Consider the following 5,995-nt stretch of genomic DNA (forward strand, 5'->3'; position numbering starts at 1 on the left):
CCTATAACATATTCCCTGAAATTTCAGGTGTTACAGTTTTGTCTGAACCATCTTATTCTCTACTAAAAACTATGCCAGTGCCAGATTTAGGCTTAAGCTACTTAAGTTACATCCTTAGGGCCTTGCAAAATAAGGGGTCTCTAAATAAGGAAAAAAAACTGGACATTTTCATTCTAATATGACAAAAATTCTCATATAGTAAAAGCCTTAGGCTGTCTGTCTGTCCGTCCATAATACTTTTGCCCAATTGTGCATGCGTCAATTGGCTATGCAGGCCAGGCAGGGCCAGCTGAATTAAAACGGGAGCTCTACCGCCAGGCCACCTTGTCCTGCAGCCTCCGATGTGTGGGCTCCCCCCACCCCACCTCCACAGAGGCAGAAAAAAAAAATTTGCATGAGCTCCCTGCTGCCTCTGATCGCCTCCTCCCTCCTACCCCTGGAGCACAGCAAAATCCTGGACATTTGGTCCAGGCAGGGGGAGCGGGGGCTGCAGCTGTGACAGGGAAGGCGGGGAGGGTTGCCTGTTCTCCAGTGGGGGAAAGGGGCAGGGGAACAGCGGGGGCAGCATAGGTGCCAGTGCCTGTGCTCTGAGGGGCTGAGCAGCCGCTGCCTGGGGAGTGGGGGGGAAAGGAGAGAGGGTCCCTGGCCAGGCTGTCCACAGGGCACTGCAGCCCTACCCAAGGGCAGGGGTACCACAAGCCTCTCCTCCTCTTCTCTCAGCCCGTGCCAGGGCCGGACACACTCCGCCACCACCTACAGTAATTGGAGCCACCACCTCTGGCCTGGGCAAGGCGGGCACAACTGGGGCCCTCCGGCAGGGCTCAGGGGCTGCAGGTCAGGAGTGAGGAGCACAGGGGTGGGGGACTGTGAGTTGGGAATGCAGGGTACTGGCAGTGCCAGGGGGTTGTCGGTTGGGAGTGAGGGGTGGCAGCAGGGTTGAGGGGTTGTGGCTTGCCAGTGAGGGGCAACAGAATGGGCAGGGGCAGGGCCACCCTTCAGGGCCGGCCAGGTAAACACTTCTGTGAAATCCATCATTTATGATGGGCAATTGGCTAGTATGCACAGATATGGCTCCACAGTTATTCATATTGAGTTCATAAATGTGTACTAAAATAACAATAATGCATCTTAAAATTTAATGAAAATCCATTTTCGTGGATTTCGTGGCTTATTTTTATCGTATGGGGCCTCTTAAACTGGACATAGTTTAAGGTCTCAGCATGTCATAATCTGGCACTGAATTATGCCCAGACCCACTTTCAGACTCCACTAATTTTTTATGCTGTCACACACAAAAAGCCTGTGAGGAAGAAGGATTCACATTTCAGAGCTCAAACAGTCAAAATGACTTGTCGAAAACTTTTCAAATAAAACAACTTCCAACAGTGCTAGGAAGCCTGGAAAAGGTAATATCGCCAATACAAGCACACAAGCAACAGAAAACAGAGTGAAAACTGTTACGTAAAATTTTCTGACCTCAATTCTAATCTGCACTTACTATTAGATGACCAGCGTAAATCACCAGTGACTAAATGAGTAGACACTTTCACAGAGGCCAAAAACTTCCACTACAGAAAGTGTATTGCTCAATAGTTTTAACTTTTCTATACATTTCACAATAGATTGCTTCATTAATGATAGTTTAAACAATTACTAAGCACAAGCAAGCCACTTAGAAATGGAATTAACAATACCCTTTGAGGGAGCAGACACTAGTGGCTGTACCCAACACAGACAGGCAAGTCAATTTTTCCCCAGGAATGAGATTTCATAATGGACAAAAGTTTATTTAACACTCTTATACCTCTCTGTTATGATTTACTGTTAGGAATGTTGCCTACTTAGGCCATTTTTGTTAAATGCATCACACAAGCACTTTCTCCTTCAGGACATATTATCAGATAATATACAGAAGACTAAACATTGTTCCAAAACTATTAACCCATGATTCCTTCACCGTGTTCAAACGTACTGTTTTAATTAAGCGCTGATGTCTGCTTTTGTAAATAAAATGCTTTTAAGTATTTTATTAATAGTAGGGTAATTGATTAAAAAGTCCATTACCTGAGGCTGTCAAAATAGCCTATTGTTTATAATACATTTTGTGGGTCACAGGTTGCTTTATCTAGAGGCAGAAGCACTAAGTTTGGCATGCAGCTTGTCCTGGTTACACATGAACAGCGCAGAACAGAAAACACAGCAAACAAAATAAAAACGGAAGATAAAATGTAGAAGCAAAAAGACTGTTCCTAAATGTTTGGCAATCAGGAACAGTTCCCAGTGTTTCCACATCATCCTAATTTGGTTTGATTCTTGTGATACCTTTCCCACGACCAAAAAGCTCAGTTTTCACCATTTCCCCAACCACTTTGGCAGTCCAGTATGTATGTGACTCGGATAATATGTACTTACTTAGGATGAGATGTGATTACCAGAAGTAAATCCACTTTTACAAATAATTATGAGATCCCCACCCCTCTTCTTACCAGAGTCAGGCACATTAAAAATGTTCCTACTGGCTCAAAACTCATTCAGGGGTAACTACAGCACAGGGGTAACAGTCACAGGGGAACTGTTAGAGGTAACTACAGCACAGCTGCGCCTTAAGCCTCTTGTCTGTCATGGCTAGGGAGTTGGTCCCTAGCAATGATTTCCAAAGAAAGAAAAAGCAGAACCATCCCGCCACAAAAATGCAGGGGAAAAAACCCCAGACAAGAGTTTCCCCTCCTACTAGCCAGAGAGCTCAGGGCATGATCACGTGAAGGCATATTAAAGTATCACCTGAAGGATTCAAACTTTTCCCACATGGTCCCAATCTGGCAGACTCCTTTCTGGATTTTAGTTCTATTTAATGCAGCAGCACAAGTCTTTTTTTAGCAGCAAGAAAAAGAAGATAGCTTGTTCCTCTTCCTTATTTCAAGTAACAGAGTAAGCAAACGTTAGCTTAGTACAATACAGAATGATCTGTCCTAGCTCTTTCCCCCACACTCCCCACTTCCAGTTTACTTTTTAAGTGCTAAAACCAGCCTCTGTTAGAAAATAGCAAAGTCCAAGTTATATTGCTTACAGTTTCAGTGTTAAATTAGATTCTTCTGGGCTTGTGCATCCCTCTTGCTTTCTAAGCAGGATCTTTTTTTTTTCCCCCATTGCTCGACTTTCATGAATGGGTGGAGTTAAGTGTCAGCTGATATAGCTGTCTCTTAAAGTGGTAGCATTAGCCCCTAGTGCTGTTTAGCTGAATTGGAATAGGACGGTTTAAAACTTTGTTCTAGGAAAAGCTGTTTAAAGTGAAAATTCAGAGCTACATCTCAGCAACCAGGAAAAACACTAACAGTAAATAATAAGGCTTTAGTTTCCTGGTAATTAACAGGCCTACCTATTTTTGTATTGTAATTACATACGTATAGGGCGCAGCATCATGAGACGCTGACTGCGCAGCTATTACTGCGCAGTCATTTAGTATTTGCATAACCAAGTATTAAAGGACTGCCCAGTAACTGGTGTTACTGCACAGTAGCATCACGTCATGGTTGCCTGGTGACATTTACTGCGCAGTAGTGTTGCATCACTGTTTGCACCCTGTGATGCTATTGCACAGTAATAACAAGTTACTGCACAGTGTCTTGCACAGACACAGCCATAACGTGTGTGTGTGTGTGTGTGTGTGTGTGTGTGTGTGTGTATGCATATACATACAGTATATATTGTGTGTATATAAATGAAGCTCAAACACAGGAAGAGAAGTCTTTCAGAATAGAAAGAAGGGATGTTTAAGATGGTTTTTAAAATGTGTTTTCTAAATGAAGTGTGTTGATATTGCCCCACCTCTTAAGAAGAAAAATTTATAAGCAATAATGTCTGAACGTTCCTAATCACAATACGGTTACTGTTCATGGCCCATCCCCATTAAAATAAGTCCTCTACAGACCTTAAGGACTAAAACAAAAACTCCATATAAATAATATTTTTAGTCAACCCTGTTGCCCCTAGGAGTTTGTCAGAGAAAAATACTTTTCCTAAGATTAATGAAATTTTAAAAAATCCCTCCTCTGACCTATGTAATTCTGTAGCGGGATATAAAAGTTATTGTAATATGACTGCAGGTACTGCAATTAGAAAGACAACTCTTGGATTCATCATCCGCATTCACTTGACAGATATGTTATTATTCCATTTACTATAAAATGAAATGTATGCATTTCTTTTCCATGTGGCCAAATTAGAGAGAGAAATAAATGTGAGATTTTGGGAGCACATCTACATGTGTATTTTAATGCACATTAGCCTATTTTAATGCACATTAAAACAGGACAAAAAACCATACTCTTTAGCTAAGCATTAAAATAGACTAATACACATTTTTTCTAGTACCTCACAATGGAGGTATTAGATTTAATGTGCATTACCTAAAGTGCATTAATAAATGTGTAGACATGCCCTGGGAGACTTAGTCTGCAGAAAGCAAAGTCTGTCTGTTTTAAAAATATTACATTAAAATATTTTAAAATATTTAATGAAATATTACTTTAAAAATGCAGTTCTGCTTATTAAAGCTCAAGTTTTCAAGCAAATTCAAAGCACCTGCCCTAATTTACATATGAATATCATGACTTCTGAACCCATTCAACCTCCCATTGTTAGGTACGTGCTTAGGATTTGCATATATAGTTTACAGTAAGATCTTATTATATAAACCACAGCACCCACGCGTTGTTGCATGCACAGAGCTCTGTGCAATAATAAAGGGAATCCATTTGGGCAGGACCTTCTATTTTTAAGTGCACCGTACCTGGCACTGCTGCTTGCAACCAGAAGGTATGTCATGGCCTCAGAGGTACTGCAAAATTGCCCAAGCAAATGGAGCTTTCTGTAAGCTTCCTAGTGCCACCCTCCAAATCATCCCCTTAACAACCCTTGTCCCAACCTATGGAAAATTAGCAGGTTGTTACATACCCAATCATCATTCAACTGCACTAGCTCCTACTGTCTAAATTATATAACTTACAGTTCCATTCAAAGTTGTGCCTTTGGGGGGAAGAGAAGGCAGTTCTATTTTAAAATGAAATCTGCATAGGAAAACATTAGGGTTTATTTTATTTATTTATTTGTTTTGTTTGCTTTCTATTGCACCCTCTATTGTTCATCTATGAAAATATAAAGATGGTCTTAAGGTTCCTTTCTACTGTGGCATTTTTAAAGTTTTTCTTTATAATGGGGGGAAGCTCTTCTATAAGGACAATGAAAAGCATTTTTCATGCATTGAAAAATTCCTCAGGTGCACCTACACAAGATCCTTTACTGCACAGTACAGTAAATTACTGTGCAGTAAGCACCACCATCCACATGTGCAGATGCTTACTGCTCAGTAAATTGCTCTACTTAGGAGTTTCAGAGATTTAATAGATTTTAGGGTTGGAAGGGACCTATTAGATCATCGAGTCTGACCCCCCCTGCCAGGGGCAGGAAAGAGGGCTGGGGTCAGATGACCCCAGCCAGGTGTTTGTCCAATCTCCTCTTAAATACCTCCAAGGAAGGGTACAGCACCACCTCCCTTGGAAGCATATTCCATATTTTGGCAACCCTCACTGTAAAGAATTTTTTCCTGATGTTCAATCTAAATTTGCTCTTCTTCAGTTTGTGACCATTGTTTCTAGTTACCTTGATGGGTGCACTGGTAAACATCATATCCCCTATTTCCTGGTGTCCCCCCCGGTTGAGTTTGTAGATGGCCACAAGATCACCTCTCAGCCGTCTCTTGTGGAGGCTGAAGAGATTCAGGTCCCTTAATTGGTCCTTGTAGAGTTTTTCCTGTAGGCCTTTAACCAAGCGGGTGGCCCTCCTCTGAACCCTTTCCAAGTTATCTACATCCCTCCTGAAGTGCAGCGCCCAAAACTGGATGCAGTACTCCAGCTACAGCCTGACCAATGCCACATAGAGGAGACAAATAGCAAATGAACTCCCAAGTAGTAACTGCTCAGTAACAAACATGCAGATC

General features: G+C 41.9%; 1 protein-coding gene across 2 annotated transcripts in view; it reads right to left on the bottom strand.

Annotated features, from left to right (window-relative positions):
* Nucleotides 1-3,169, bottom strand: part of PLA2G4A (phospholipase A2 group IVA) — a 128,566-nt gene extending 125,397 nt beyond the window's left edge. For both annotated transcript variants that reach the window (XM_014520083.2, XM_006023872.3), the window contains exon 1: nucleotides 3,068-3,169. The gene's annotated coding sequence lies outside the window, so the exon portion shown is untranslated. The remainder of the gene's footprint in view (nucleotides 1-3,067) is intronic.
* Nucleotides 3,170-5,995: the final 2,826 nt, after the last annotated feature.

This window comes from Alligator sinensis, unplaced genomic scaffold (genome assembly GCF_000455745.1).
Source record: "Alligator sinensis unplaced genomic scaffold, ASM45574v1 scaffold468_1, whole genome shotgun sequence".
Lineage (NCBI taxonomy): Eukaryota > Metazoa > Chordata > Crocodylia > Alligatoridae > Alligator > Alligator sinensis.